Below are 17,258 nucleotides of genomic sequence, written 5' to 3' on the forward strand. Positions count from 1 at the left end.
ACATTCACCAGCAGAGATACGTAAACACGAAATCACTAGCAAATAATCCAGCAAAAAAGAGGCTTGAAAAATGAATATATTTAAAATATGGAGAGTATGAAATGAGGTAAAAGTTATTTACATTTCTTCCTTCTCTTATTTCCTTTTCAGATTCATTAACAAATGGCCTTTGCACCTTTGTGTTCATTGCCTATACACAGCTCTGCAGATGGATGACTGCATATTTCAGTCCCGTTGTATGCATTTAGAAGAAAACACAATTGCCTTGATACCATAAAATCAGATTTCTCTAATAATTGGGATCAAAAAGCTCCTAATGAAAAATAAACGCCATTACTGTGTTATTACTTTGTGCAATGAGCTAAAGGATTTCATACATTTCTGTTTCAGTCATAACAAGTAAGCTATTTAACGAATATTTGGGGACATTGAGATAAAGAGACTGAACTTCAGCAGGATGCCAAGGAACAGCTTTGGGGAGCACCAAATAATTATCTTCTGCCTCACACCTTTAAGTAGTCCTGACAAACTAAGAATCTGAGGGGGGAAATATTTTTATGTCCAAATTCACTAGATTGCTATTTCTAAACCATTTCTTTAAAATATTCAAGACATAACCTCTAAGATTTCTTTAAAGTAACATAAAGATTTCTGCTGGACTGATGGGAGCAGCCAAAAAAAATGATCTTAAATGGACATAAATTTCAGGTATATTCATTTGATTCAAAGCAATGAGTTAGCTTTTGAGGGAAAGGGTGACTTTAAGAAGGCAGCCTTGAGGCAAAGTACCAATGGTTGTATATTATGATATAAAATTTAATGCCTGCAACAGATCATTTTTTAATATGTTCTTCTTTATGCTACAAGATTATTTTGAAATATTTTATTCATGAAATAAAAACATATTCATAATAGCTACAAAAGATAAAGTTTTTCTTTTTAAAAAATTTATAAATATATATATATATATATATATATATATAAGCCAATAAAAAAAGGACAAAAGCAGTAGGCTAACATTTTTTAAATACATGAATGTAATTTTTCCTACTTTAACATAGTTTATTTTTTTTAGAGCTGTTAAAAGTTCACAGAAAATTGAGCAGAAAGTCCAGAGTATTCTCATATTTCCCCTGCCCTGCTTCAAACATCCATAGCCTCTTTCACTATCAATCCCACACTGGAGTGATATATGTGTCAGGAATGATAAACCTACACTAACACATCCTCATCACCCAAAGTCCATACTTTATGTTAGGGTTTATTCTTGGTCTTGTACATTCTATGGGTTAGGATAGATATTCAATGACATGTTTGTAGTGTAAGTGCCTGATGACTAGCCTTTATGATTATTATGTAAATGCCTAACATTAAGTTTTTATTGCAAAGGCATTCATTAAAAAAAAAATAAAACAAAACATGTATCTCAGATAAACATATTGCCAGCCATACTACTGGATTAAAAGCCAGGCCAATTCACCCATGAATTTTCTTATTCATTCAATCATTCATTCATTCATTCTTATTTAGAGAGAGAGAGAAAGAGAGAGAGCACATGTGAACACACACAGGAGCTGGGGGCTGGGTGCTGGGGGTGGGAAGGGTTAGCAGAAAAGAACAGAGAGAAGGGGAGAGAGAATCTTAAGCAGGCTCCAGACCAAGCCCAGAGCCTGGGGGAGGGTTCCATCTCAAGACTCTGAGTTCACAACCTGATGAAATCAAGTGTCAGATTTTTAACCAACTGAGCCACCCAATTGCCCCATGAATTTTCCCATTTAGAAAGCCCTGGATGACCTAACTGACCACTCAACTGACCCTGCCCTTCACATGCTCTTGTTATATTTTTTCTCTTATGTTTTAAATTGACCAATAAAGAGGGAACCCAAGAAACCCTAGGCACCCCTTGACTCCAACTAAAGGCAGAACCGCAGGTTCATTCTCTCTCTTTGACCTTGCTTTGTACTTTCTAATGCTTGTGAGTAATAATTCTTGTTCTTTCAAAAATCCGGATTGTTGTTGCTGAGGTACATCTTGCAATCCATAAAATGCCTATGTGCCAGCCCATCCACAACATTCACTCTGAGGAAATATTGATGGGGGTTCACTGCAAGTGGTACAGGTCTGGGAGAGTGCTTCATGCATTCCTAGCAATAGCATCACTATATATAAGCTGAGACCAACAAAAACACATGTGTCCATCATTATAGTATCACACAGAGTATTTTCACTGTCCCTAAAATCCTCTCTTCTCAGCCTATGTACACATCCCCAGCAACTACTAATCCCTTTACTATCTCCATAGTTTTGTCTTTTTCAGAATGTCATACAGTCATATTATTGGAATATGCAGCCTGCAGCCTTTTTAAATTGTTTTTCCTCTTTGAAATATTCATTTAGGTTTCCTCCATATATTTTCATGACTTATACTTCATTATTGTTAAGCACTGAATAATTTTCCATTGTCTAATGTACGAAAAGTACATTATCTATTCATCTACTGATGTATATGGTTTGGCAATTGCTTGGGCAATTCTGAATACAGTTGCTATGAACATTCATGTGATGGTTTTTGTGCTGATAAGATTTTAATCCCACTGAGTAAAAACCAAGAAGAGTGATTGTTGGATCATATAGTAAAAATAAGTTTAGTTTTGTAAGAAACTGCTAAACTGTCTTTCAGAGTGGCTGTTCCATTTTATCATTGTCCCATTTATAATTCTCATAAGCAACAAATAGGATTCCCTGTTCCTCTATATCCTCTCCAGCATTTGGTGTTAATAGTTATGGATTTTGGACATTCTAACAAGTGTGCAAAGGCATCTCATCTCATTGTTTTAGTTTGTAATTACCTGATGACATATGCTGTGGAGCATCTTTCTGTGTGTTTATTTTCCATCTATATAGCTTCTTGTTGAGGTGTCTGTTAAGATTTTTGGTCCATTTTCTAACTGAGTTGTTTATTTTCATATTGTGAAATCTTAAGAGTTCTTTGTGTATGTTGAATAAGAGTTCTTTATTGGATGTGTCTTTTGCATTAATGTGATTTTTTGAAAATGGGAAAATATACCAGATGAAATGCTCCTAATAAAAATTCTTCTGCCAAGTTTAAGAGATAATTTGCAAATAGAGTCCCTAGATGTAACTAATTTTGTTTTGGTCTATTTACAGTCACTTTGCTTTTGTGGTTTAAGTCTATTGTTAAATGTAGGAATATTAATTATATGGTGGTTTTAAATAAGACTGGCACCCAAAATCAGTTTGATTAATTCTAAACCATGATAAACTTAACTTTTGAAACTTGGCTTAACTGTTTGAGTAGAGTTTGACCATGTAACTGAGAGTTCTCAGAATTAACTTTTACGTAGAATACATAGATTATTAAAGGGAGTAATAAAAGTAAGCTTATTAAAAATTTGAGGGGATCCCTGGGTGGTGCAGTGGTTTAGCGCCTGCCTTTGGCCCAGGGCGCGATCCTGGAGACCCGGGATCGAATCCCACGTCGGGCTCCCGGTGCATGGAGCCTGCTTCTCCCTCTGCCTGTGTCTCTGCCTCTCTCTCTCTCTCTCTCTGTGTGTGTGTGACTATCATAAATAAATAAATAAATAAATAAATAAATAAATAAATAAAATAAAAATTTGAATTTTTGTCACATTATTAAAAGAATGATAACTGCATGAGTTATCTGGATTTTATACCAAACAAAAACAAAAACAAAAACAAAAGCAAAATTTCACAGAGAAATACTGTGCCATTGAAATTAATCAGAATTTCCAGTACATGGGATAATGAAAGAAATGACTGAGTAGATATAGCTTTATTCTTATTTTAAAATTTTCTACAGAGAAAGTCTTATTCCTCTTATTTCCTGTATCCAAACATATAGTTTCTTCCGCTGTACTCTGTAGTAAATTTATTCATCATGTAGTTACACACAAATAACCTTCTGTGCTGAGAATTCATACTAACAATAACCCACTGAAAATGAACAGTTTGGACAGATACTCTATGTATATAGCTATGTATCTATCTATTTATATTTAGAAATGTGTATTCCATACAATTTCAAGATTCTCTAGACATCTTGCATTTCCTTTTGTTTTCTTTATCTATCAATGTTTAATGAGATTGATAGCGGACAAACGTAGAAATGTGTTCTGGAAGGTGTTATCAATTTAATGTTCGAATCCTCCCAAAATTCATATTGTTGAATCCCAATCCCAAGATGTTAGTATTAGGAGATGGGGCCTTTGGGAAATTATTAGGTCATGAGGGAGGCTCCCTCATGAATGGAATAAACACCTTTATAAGAGAGAACCAAGAGAGCTTTCTCACTCATTCCTCCAAGTAGGCACACATTGAAAAGATTGCTGTCTGTGAACCAGGAAGTAGTTCCTCACCAGACAGCATATGTTGGGTGCTTGAATATTGGATGTTTTGACCTGCATAACTGTGAGAAACATTGTTCAAACCACCTAGTCTATAGTTTTGTTATAGCCATAGAAGTCTAAGTAGACTAAGACGCAGCTTTTTTGTTTGTGTGTGTGTGCATTGAGGGGGTGGTAAAAAATTAACTTTCTTTATAAAACACTTTAGTCTGGTGAAATAAAACTATGTCTAATTATTTGGAGTGTTCAAATTCAGTTTCATCATGAAAGTCAGCTCATTCACCTTTCCCCAGGTTGAAGACCTATGAGTTCACCTGAGAAGAGTTCACTTAGTCTTCATTATCTTTAAGCAATGCTTAAGCAAACAGATTCCTTCAAGAACTATTCCGTATATTTTTAAAAAATTATCCTCTCTAATTTATCACCAAATATATTCAGGGTCAATGTTAATGCTTCATTTATGAATTTTTACTTTTCATTGTTTTCCTGCATTTTTCCTTAAAATTTTGTTTTATTAGGGACACCTGGGTGGCTCAGTAGTTGAGCATCTGCCTTTGGCTCAGATGATCCCAGGGTCTGGGATCTAGTTCCACACCAGGCTTCCTGCATGGATCCTGCTTCTCCCTCTTTCTGTGTCTCTGCCTCTCTCTCTCTCTCTCTTTGTGTCTCTCATGAATAAATAAATAAAATCTTAAAAAAAAAGAAAATTTTACTCCAAAGCTCCATTTACTCCATATACTCCATAGAATTAAAAATATATATCCACACAAAAACTTGTTCATAGCAACATTACTCATAATAATTATATATAGGTTATATAAAATATATATAAATACTTATTCATAGGGCAACAAGAGCAAAAAAAATTAAATAAGTGGGATTACATTAAATTGAAAGTTTCTGTGCAGCAAAAGAAATCATTAAAAGAATAAAAAAAGCAATCTACTAAACAGGAGAAAATATTTGCAAACCATATATCTGACAAGGAGTTAACATCCAAAATACATAAAGAACTTATAAAAGTCAATAGCAACAAACAACAATAAAATAGACAAGTCAATTAAAAATGAGCAGAGGGGGATCCCTGGGTGGCGCAGCGGTTTGGCGCCTGCCTTTGGCCCAGGGCGTGATCCTGAAGACCCGGGATCGAATCCCACATCGGGCTCCCGGTGCATGGAGCCTGCTTCTCCCTCTGCCTGTGTCTCTGCCTCTCTCTCTCTCTGTGACTATCGTAAATAAATAAAAAAAAATTAAAAAAAAATGAGCAGAGGTTCTGATTAGACATTTTTTCCCAAAAAAAGACATACAGATGGCCAACATGTAAATGAAACATCACTAATCATCTGACAAGTCGAAACCACAATCATATTACCTTACAGCAGTTAGAATGGCTATTATCAAAAAGATTAGAAATAACAAATTTGGAAAGGATGTGGAGAAAAGGGAATGCTTATTCACTGTTGATGGGAGTGTAAACTGCTATATCCACTATGGGAAACATTATGGAAGTTCCTCAAAATATTAAAAACAAAACAAAAAAAATATTAAAAACAGAAGTACCAAATGATCCAACAATTGTACTTCTGAAAGAAAGTTTCATTTATCTGAAGAAAATGAAAGCACTAACTTGAAAAGACCTATGCACCCATGTTCACTGTGACATTATTTACAATAGCCAAGATACGAATACAATTTAAGTGTCCACCGATGAATGAATGGATAAAGAAAATGTGATATATGCACACTGACACATACACACAGGAATATTATTCAGTCATAAAAAAGAAAGAAATCTTGTCGTTTGGTCCAACATGAATGGACCTTAAGTTATCCTATGTGAAATAAGTCAGATAGGGAAAGGCAAATACTGTATGTTCCCACTTATATGTAGAATCTAAAACAAAAGGCAAAATAAAACAAAAACAAACTAAAAGGAGGTAATGGATACAGAGAACAGATAGGTGGCTGCCAGAGGTAGTAGAGTAGGTGGTGGAAAAAATGGTGATGGAAGTTAAAAAGTACAGACTTCTAGCTACAAAGCAAACAATTCATGGGGATGTGATGTACAGCATGAAGACTGCAGTGAATCCTGTATTCCATATGTGAAAGTTCATAAGAGAGTAATTCTGGAAGTTCTCATCATAAGAAATATGTTCATAACTATGCATTTTGATAAATATTAACTATACTAATTGTAGTCATCATTTCTCAATATATATTAATATTGAATCACTATGTTGTATACCTGAAATTAATACAAAGGTATACAGCAATTATTAAAAAAAGAAAAAGAAAACTTAGATAATGTTGAAATTCAGAAAAAAATAATTGCAAAAACATTAAATTTAGTCTCCTTCCTCCCCTAATAGCTTGGTTAAAATTTAGAATGTCTTCTCTATGTTTAATTACCTTTATTTTGTTTTTGTTTTTGTTTTTGTTTTTTGTTTTTGTTTTGTTTGTTTATTACCTTTAGAGAGACAAAATTAATTAATATTGCCTGTTGCATAATTGTTGCTCAGTAAAAGTATACTTTGGGAATGAGAGACTGAGTAACTGAACTCTCACAAAAAACCTCCAAACTGTGCATATTCTATTAGTCTTCTGTACTTTTGATTTGAGGAGGAGGGATGATAGTGGCAAATAGAAATTTAAAAATAAAAAAAGCATCTTCTCCAACCACTTATATGTACTTCTTAAACTATTCCATGTTTCCCCCACCCCCACCCCAAGCTCTTTTGCAAAGCTCAAAATTACTTCAAAATTCTGGAATTAAGGAATTTATAAATCAAATATTTTTACAGTGTGTAAGAGATGAGATGGAGAAACAGATGCATTTTGCTTTTGTAATGATTCTCATAGGTTTCCAAAATAATTTGGGTCTCTAATTCTCTTAGTTTGGGCTGTATATATTAGGCATAATTCATTAATGCCACCTCCTTCTTTAAGGAAAAAAGCTCTTATTCTGTATAAGACATTGCACTGTGGTCTATGGGTGATTTGATCATAAATAAATTATGCTGGTTCTCAAATATGTGTCCATTGGGGGAAGTAAAACATGAGCACAAATAACTCAAAGACAGTAAAAAGTGATGAGGGCCTTTAGGGAGCTTTAAATTAAGTGCTATCAGAGCACAGATGAAGAGAGTAATTCTAGTTAGTTAGAAAAAAGTCATAGAGGGGGTGTGTCATTTCCTTTTTAGAATATACAGGATATAAAAATGTAGAATTAAGGAGATAAAGAAATGTGCCACCAAAGAATGCTTTGGAGAAAAGCATAAGCAAAGGCATGATGGTGGAAACAATTAGAAGCATAACCAGAGGTTTTTAGGCAATTTAGGTTGGCCTCATAAATGTAGAGGAGCTACATTATATCAAATGAGGACAAATATCAAACCCCTAGTAGGCCAAAGGTTTTATCTCCTCCTAAAATATGGTGGAAACTTGCCATTATTTGAGCTGAGTTTCAAGAAGTTTACTAGACATTACAGTAGGGAAATATACACAGTATGGAAAAACAGCTAAAATAACTTTTATGATAATTCAGACAAGAAGAAACAAGTTTGAACTAAGAGCTTACAATAGAAATGAGCAGAAGGGGACCCGACTCCAGAGACAATTAACTGCCTTTGTTATAATATTTATTGTAATGGGTAAGTTGTCATGGATATGGATATGATAAAATAACTCACATTTTTATATAAAAACGTTGGCCAAGGGGCACCTGGGTGGCTCAGTCAGTTAAGTGCCTGTCTTCGGGTCAGGTCATGATCTCAGGGTCCTAGAACCAAGCCTGCATCGTGCTCCTTGCTCAGTGAGGAGTCTGCTTCTCCCTACCTTACCCCTGCCACCCCCCCATATTCTCTTCTGTCGATCACTCTCTCTCTCAAATAAATAAATATATATATATATATATATTTTTAAAGTTGGCCGATACACATGTTGCACCTTATTAAGTTTTGACTTATATTTATAAAAGTAATTTCAAAGCACATAATAATAGGATTCACGTATAATATGAAAAAGGTAAAATAGATATCTTGCAAGGAATTCTCAGTGTGAAGGTGGATGGGCAGAAGAGGAAGGCACAGTTATATCCACCAGGAGAGTAGAGCTTTTTTGACAGGTAACTAATCAGAACATCACAGCCAGGAAGAATCTAAGAATAGGTAATCACAGCACAGGTAAGCTGAGACTAGTGGAGGAAGTGGGTGCAGCAGGCTTACCAGGAAATGTTTTTAAGCATTTTCTTTTGCTGTTCTAGCAGCTGCTTCTTTTTGATGATGAGTTCTTTTTCTTTAAGTATGGTTTCTATAAATTAAAACTAAAAAAAGTCCTGATTAGCCATTTCTAATATGCATGTCTGATTGGTGCAAAATTTGTTTCAATTTATTAAAACATAATAGGATGGTCATGAATGAGATAGTTGAGAAAATGGTATCCAAGATGCTTTGTCTTTGAATTCTCTGATTTGCTGTTGAATACAGAAGAATTATAGGTCTTGAAAATCTAACATAATATTTAAAACGATTTGTAATAGACCTTTAAAATATGCAGATGCAGTGGGACTTTGTCCAATGGCTCCCTTATTTCCTTCTGTTAAGCAGGTCCCTTTCTATGAAAATAATCCAAAACGTATTATTAATTCCTTACATTTGTGGAAAGCGGTATCTTCACCAAACTAAAGAAATGAGGACAAGGAACAGAGAGGAAATGAATGGAGGGAGAGGAGAGAGAACAAAGACAGTGAAGAGAGAGAAGAAAGAAATCTTTCTTTTCCCATTCTGTGCCCTTTTCTAAAAGTTGCTAGTGGATGACTAAACTAAGACCAAATAAATGTAAATAACTAAACATCTTCAAGGAACATAGATAATTCACTGAATTATTCATTTTTATCTTTATGTTTTGCATTTCAAAGATAAAATTGAAGTGTATTAAGTTCTATATTCTTCCTACCAAGCTCCTGATAAAGGCTTTTTTTTTTTTTTTTGTTCAAGAAAAAGAGGAAAAAGACAAAATGATAAGATAAAGAAGTTAATTAAAAAGAAAAAATCTGCCTCTAATATTTGTAATCCAATTTTGCAGAACTGATAATCTAATGTATTTTAAAATCAATAATATGGAAAGGACAACATAATTTATAAACTGTTTAAAATTTAGAGTAATATTTTGTGAAGACAAACATAATATCTTGTGTTTTCAAGTTTAATGTAATCTTTCATGTAGGCTGAACGAGTATCAGCCAAGAGACAATTCCAAAATTTGAATTACAATTGTCCTTTTTTAAACGCCTCTGCTCAAGTCACCTGTGATCTTTCAGTTAAAGTAATTTGCATTTTCTAGGCTGTAATATTGATACTTACTATTTGAAAGACGTTACATATATATTTACACACGTATACTTTACATCCAGTAGCTGTTACTTTACACAAAATGTGAAAAGTAAAAAAAGCAGATGAATGTTTAATTTTAAGAAGCTATGGATAAATATAAAACAAAAATTCTCTGACCATTTTTTCATGTTAATAACAGTCAATTGGGACCTATCTCCTTAGCATCATCCTACTACTAAGACAAATATTAATTTTTCCCTTATAAGTATCTAGGTATTTTCTAAGTATTGTCCAAGTTCACAGATTTTTATTTCTGCATAGTTGAATTGCAAAAACTTTCTCTTTGCTTGAAATTTCTATAAGTGCTTTATTTCTAGATTAATTAGATTTCTACAGAAATAATAAATTAAAACTGTGTCTGTCCAAACACCATATGACTTCATTCATATATGGAATTTAAGAAACAAAACAGATGAACATAGGGGAAGGGAAGGAAAACTAAAATAAGATGAGAATTGAGAGGGAGGCAAACCATAAGAGATGCTGAATTCTAGGAAACAAACTGAGAATTGCTAGAGGGAAGGTGAGTGGTTGATGGGGTAACTGGATGATGGGCATGAAGGAGGGCACTTGATGTAATGAGCACTGGGTGTTGTATGTAACTGATGAATCACTAAATTCCACCTCTGAAACCAATTTTAAAAAAGAAGGAAGTATAGCCATCCTAAAAAAAGTGTCTGTCAAACTGTGCAACAATTTTATGTAACATTCATGAAATAGATTTTTCTAGAAATCTGGTGGTAGTCACCTATTATAGTATTGTAGTCAAAGTCACGGATTTAAAAATTCAAACTGTTCAGCTTCAATTTCTGACTCTGCCCTGACTCTGTGACATTGAGCAAGTTACTCCATCTCCCTCTGATTTACTTCCTTCAGTCTAAAATCAGGATAAGGCTGGTAGCAACCTCATAGGGTAATCTTGAGGATTAAACGAGATGACACAAAAGGCATATAGCACTGTGTAGGACACATTGCTTGTCTTCGATAAATCTTAGCTATTGTTATTTTCAGCTTGGGACAAGAAATTAGGAAATGATTTAGGGAATTTTCTTGACTTCAATCATATAAGTAAAAATTGTAACTAGTCTTAGGTATGGAATAACCATCCACATTGTTATTAGACAACTTCAGAGAGATAGTGAGAAACATTTACTTCATAGTTGAACTTTACCTATTGGGAATAAAGCAGTAATACATTTTTCCAAGTTTCAAGATTTTAAAAAGATATATTCTCAAAATCCAAGATACAAAAAAGTACAACTAATTTATTTAATTAACCTCACATATGGGCAAGCACCATAAGAAAATCAAATAGAAATTGCTGGTGGGAGAGTCCTTTTCAGATGGGAGAACAAGGTAAATTCCCCAATGGAATCCAAATTCTGTGGCTTGGACAGGCAGGTGTCTGGACGATGGACTGAGAGGAAATGAACAATATAACTTTGAAGTGTATCTATACTTTCACATATGCCACCCCCCCATTAAAAAAAAAAAAAACAAAAACGAAAAAGAAAAGCAACAGACAGGACGTATTTGAAACACTCTGTTGCTAGGAAGTTTTAGTGATTTCAAGTCAGAAGAAACTATCAATATCTGGGTTATTGCTAAAAGACCAAGGTGACAGCTTTCTTTTGGCCAAGTTGTAATAATTTGAGCATCAAAAAAATAATAATATGTTGAGTCCATCAAAAGGCACACCTACCTCATAATACAAATGTATGGAAAAGACAATGTATAATTTAAATGTATAAAATATATCATATGTACTAAAAGTATATAATATAGAATAATTATAGAATATATATAATAATATAGAATAATTATCTATAATAATATAGAATAATATAGAATAATTATCTAGTATGTGATATCACATACTAGATATCACATACTAGATAAAATACAACATGATATATATGTTTTATATTTTCTTTAAGGTGAATTCTGGCAAAGGTAGGAAATAGAACCCAAACAGGAAGAACTAGCAAGTACATCTGTGGTCATAACAGTCTTCAGTGTCGATCAACACCAATGTCATTGTGTTCATTATCTACTGCCATATGAAAATAACCCCCAAACTTAGCAGGCTAACAATGGACATTTATTATTTTAGTTTCAAAGGAGCCAGAATCTAGGAATGGCTTACCAAGGCCGTTCTGTTCATCTCTAGCCTGTAGTCATCTCAAGATCTAGCTCTTACTCGGGATCTGCTTCTAAGCTAATTCACATGTTTGCTGACAGGCCTCCATTCCTGAGGGTTGTTAGACTAGAGATCATCCTCAGTTGCTCCTGGTTCTTGGTTTGCCCTAAAGAGCAAAAGACAGAGCAATGAAGATGGAAGCCACAGTGAATATTTATAACCTAGTCTCCAAAGGGATATACCATCACTTCTGGTTTATTCAAATTATTAGAAGTAGTCTTTAAACCCTGTCATACTAAAAGAAAACTAGGGACCATCTGTAAAAGATGAAGGTAGTAAATAATTTGTGGACATATTTTTTAAATCTGTAAATTTATCAACTATGTTAAAAGCATAAAAAAGAGGGGGGTCAAATAGTGTTTTCCAAAACTTGGGATTAACAAAATGCTCTAGTGCATGGTGATCTAGGAACTAAAATTTCATAATTATGCTGTTAATTAGAATGAGTTTCAACTGGATTTAATGTGCAAATAAAATGAAATAAGTAAACCCATATCTTGAAATGTAATATAATAATCATATTTTGTTCTAAAGACTATTTATTCAATGCTTAGATTTTTTTTTCCTCTTAATCTTAATAAGTTCAATCATTTGACATGTCCTATGCATAGCTCAATAAATGGTGCATTTCTAAAAGCTGCGTAATTTGAAAATAATGATGTATTTATTATGATACAAAGAAACCACTGACCATTAATACCAAAATAAGATTTTCTAAGAAAAATACCTCTGGTAGAGTAAAGCTAGCTGGTAAAAGAAAATAAATAAATTTAACTTGGTGATGGATAAAAATTCCCTATTGCTAAGGAAATAGAAGGTTGTCACTTAAGATATATTAAGAGCTAATAAAGTTTTTTTGACTATTTGATTTTTAAGCAGGAGTCTGCAACAATGTTCAAGCTTTTTATAAGGTAAATTGAAACAGTGTATAATATACTGAGCAAAATGCATGACCGTAGTATGCATTCAAAAATGTTTGTGTTTTTAATCACAATTTTAAGTCCATTGTAAATCATAATTTATTAAAAATTGTCATTTCATCAGAGCTAACAAGTCCATTAATTATGGACTGGGGTGAAGAGCTATCCATGGGTTAAATGCTAGATAGAGTAGATGATAAACGATGAGTAGGAGGACACTGAGTTGGAGGAAACGCCAGCCTTGGCATAGTGAAACTGTGATGTTTAATTTCACTTTCGCCAGGATCTCTGAATCCCATCTCGAAGAACAGAGAATTAGGCATACATTAAATATGTACAACAGAAAATTTTTATTAAAGAATTGAAAGACACAAGTGGAAGCTAGCATTTACTGAGTTTGTGTTGTTCATATAAGCTACCAATTCTCTTTCATGGCCTTCGTTACAAATTAGATTCAATAGTCCAAAGCACCAATCTGGTGCAGGAGTTTGGGACTGCTGCACTACTGAGTTAGGAAAACTAGCACAGAAAACTCATAGGCAATATTAGAATTAATATGAAAGTTCAGAAAGGTCATGAAGTATACTACCAACTTCCAAAAGTAACGATGTCTTCCCATAAGGCATTTGTCAATTAAAAAACATAACAGGAAATAAGACTTAAAGCAACAAAAACAATGTCTCTGGGAAATAACCTACCTGAAATGCAAAAGAATAAAAATCTAAAGTAGAATAAATGCAGGCACAAAATTTGTCCATGTAAAATAGTTGTTTTACTCAAATGATCTATAAAATACTGCAGTGGCAATGCAAATCTCAGCAAGTTGATCAAAGAAAAAAGATTTTATGGAAGATTAAAGTCAAATACCTAAATACATTTTATTTTCAAAGGAGGACTTATTAGGACCAAACATCCTAACGTGATGTTAGAATCCAAACATCATGTTATTCTGTCCCCAGAAAAGTGGAATAAAATACAATGTTCAGAAACAGATACATATTGATATTCTAGAAATGAAACCAAATATCAATAGGGGAAAGATGAACAGGTTAGTGGATGCTATAAGCAGGTGCATTAAATGGAGAAAAATAAAGAATAGTTGACTCACTATAAATATAAAATGAAGCCAGATGTGTGCTAAGTAAAAAACATAGAGATGAAAAGTTATCCATGACACATTTTCTGAAACCAGAATCCAAAAGAACAAAAAATTGGGAAGAAAAGACCTTTTATTTAACTATATTAAAATTATTATTTATTTTATTTTTTTGTAAAGATTTTATTTACTTATTTATTCATGAGAGACACAGAGAGAAAGCAGAGACGTAGGCAAGGGAGAAGCAGACTTTCTACAGGAAGCCAGATGTGGGACCCGATCTGAGAACCCTGGGATCACGCCCTAGACGAAGGCAGACGTTCAACCGCTGAGAAACCCAGGTGTCCCCAAATTAATAATTTTAGTTAACCCAGGACATATGTAAGTAAGTTAGTAGGTGACACTCTGGAAGAACAAATTTGAAATAGTTTAAAGTAATAAAGGTTAAATAATCCATAGGAAAAAAGTTCCCTCATAGTAATGAAATGAAAGACAAAATTCAATAGAAAATAAATGGACAAAGTATATAAATAGGCAGTTTATACATAGGACATAGAATAATTAGTAAAGCCATTCTGAAGATAAACTTGGAAGTTCTTAAATAAATTAAATATGAGTATGCCTTGTGACCTGCAATCCAAATCCTGATTATGCCCCAGAAATTCTTGAAATATTTCATGAGAAACGTGTACAGAAATGATCTTTGCAGTAGGATTGTTATCACTTATCTGAGAAGGCATCTTAGGTGTCTATCTCTGGAAAACGTGCAGCAAAGTGTGGAGGAAGCCTGCAGTGCAACATCATGGAACATCCTGAAATAGTCAAATACATACTTATATACACCTGGTATTTTTAAGAGAGTCATATTGCCTCATATAGCGTCTCATTTGGTTATGTCTGAAGCCTTGGAAGTTTGACTATGCTATGGTCTCCAACAAATGGACCTTGAGAGCTTGTGTGGAGCTTCTAGCTGGGGACCACAGGTTCCACATGCACTCTTGACTGAAGGACAGCTTTGATATGGAGTGGTGACAGAGGTGAGTGGTGTGAAGAAAGTGGTGGTGATTGGTGGAGTGGTGAAGGAGGAAGGGGATGACCTCCTAGACAGCCGGATCAACCTAACTGACCCTGGAAAACAATGGGCTGAAAGATGGTACAGCCAGATCACCCTCACATTCAAAATGCTTTTTTAAGTGTCAACAAAGAATGTTAGGCTCACAAGACAATGTTATTTTAACATAAATAGGTTTTCGTAATGACTACAAAACATTTCTTAGTCTACTAATATGTGTGTGTGTGTGTGTTTATGAGAGGACCTGCTAGGGATTGTAAATGAAGAGTTAGGATAATGCCAGTAGTAGTAGTAGTAATAATAATAATAATAATAATAATATAATAATAATTTATTTTTTAATTTTTATTTATTTATGATAGTCATACAGAGAGAGAGAGAGAGAGAGGCAGAGACATAGGCAGAGGGAGAAGCAGGCTCCATGCACCCGGAGCCCGACGTGGGATTCGATCCCGGGTCTCCAGGATTGGGCCCTGGGCCAAAGGCAGGTGCTAAACCTCTGCGCCACCCAGGGATCCCTATTAATAATAATTTAAATGAAACAAGGATCTTGTAAAACCATTGATGATGATGTGTCATGTATTGAGGGGTGTGATGAACTTTCTTAAATGTCCTAAAGTCCAAAAAGAAAGGATGGGGACACCTGGGTGCCTCAGTGGTTGAGGGTATGCCTTTGGCTCAGGTTGTGATCCCGGGGTCCTGGGATCAAGTCCTGCATCAGGCTTCCTGAGAAGAGTCTGCTTCTCCCTCTACCTATGTCTCTGCCTCTCTCTCTGTATCTCTCATGAATAAATAAAATAAAAACAAAAAGGATGGGCAGGAGGCTGGAAGAACAAGAGGGAAGAAGAAAGAGAGAAGGAAAGGAAAAATAAAAGATCTTCATCTCTCCTTCTTCAAAGAGTCTTCCACAATTTATGTCTAAAGTTAGAAAATTTGTTTGAATTTTATTTCCAGTGTAGCTAACATACAGTGCTCTATTAGTTTCAGATGTTCAATATAGAGATCCAACAGTTTCCTGCACCACACAGTGCTCATGACAAATGCCCTCTGAATCCCCTTCACCTATTTCACCCATCCTCCCAACCCACCTCCCTTCTTGTAACCATCAATTTGTTCTCTATAATTAAGAGTCTATTTGTTTCTTTTATCTTTTTTCTTTTATTTGTTTTATTTCTTTATTCTTTCTTTCTTGAGTGAAATCATATGGTATTTGTCTCTCTCTGCCTGGCTTATTTCACTTAGTATCACATTCTCTGGATCCATCCATGTTGTTGGAAATGGCAAGATTTTATTCTTTTTTTATGACCAAGTAATATTCCATTTTATAGATCTACCACATCTTCTTTAACCATTCATCAGTCCATAGACAACTTGGGTTGCCTCCATAATTTGGCTATTGTACATTATGCTGTTAGAAACTTCTGCACTTCAGATCCAGTTGGATTTCTTTTACAGACTCTACCTCAGAGATGCCACAGCTGGTTCTTTTTGACAGTTATACTTGCCTGACTGATCCTATAATAACCTCTCAGATCTGCTTAGAGAAAAATGCCTTAAATTTTGAAATCCTTCATAAATCTTGATTTATGTAATTACATATCCTCTATTCTACTTCTATTCAACTAATTGCAAATTTTAGTTCTAATATATAAACTCATTGGTCTGGAACCTTGTCAACAAATTAGACTTGGGCTTAAATTTTCATGTTTATCATTCCAGCTTTTCCTTGGCCTAACTCAATGTCCTGGTCAATGTCTTCCACCATTACATGCTAAGCTTGTATAGATTTTGACACAGATATGGATGACTTAATTCATTCCATAAGAGGGTGAATGAGCAGGATCAGACTCTGAAACTAGTATTGACTGTTAAGTTGGAGCATGGCCAGAGGTGGTAAGACGTGAAGGCAAGCAGGCATCTGTTGGTCTTGGCAAAGGTACAAAGCAGTTACATCATGAAGTAATAGGTGTTCTTATAGGAGATTACTAAGGATAATTCAGCGGCAGGAGAAATCTGCAGCTCTATCAAGGCAAGTGAACAGATGTTGGCAGTGTTTATCTGCAAGTGGCTTGACCCTATTCTCCACTGTGTGATTACAGAAGAGATTCCTATTCCTAAGAAAATGAAGGGAAAAAAAAAACCAACGTTAGTAGTTGAGCAGCTGAGCTGCTAGGCATTTTGTCCCAGTGTGGACT

This window comes from Canis lupus, chromosome 38, assembly GCF_011100685.1.
Source record: "Canis lupus familiaris isolate Mischka breed German Shepherd chromosome 38, alternate assembly UU_Cfam_GSD_1.0, whole genome shotgun sequence".
In the NCBI taxonomy this organism is placed as follows: domain Eukaryota; kingdom Metazoa; phylum Chordata; class Mammalia; order Carnivora; family Canidae; genus Canis; species Canis lupus.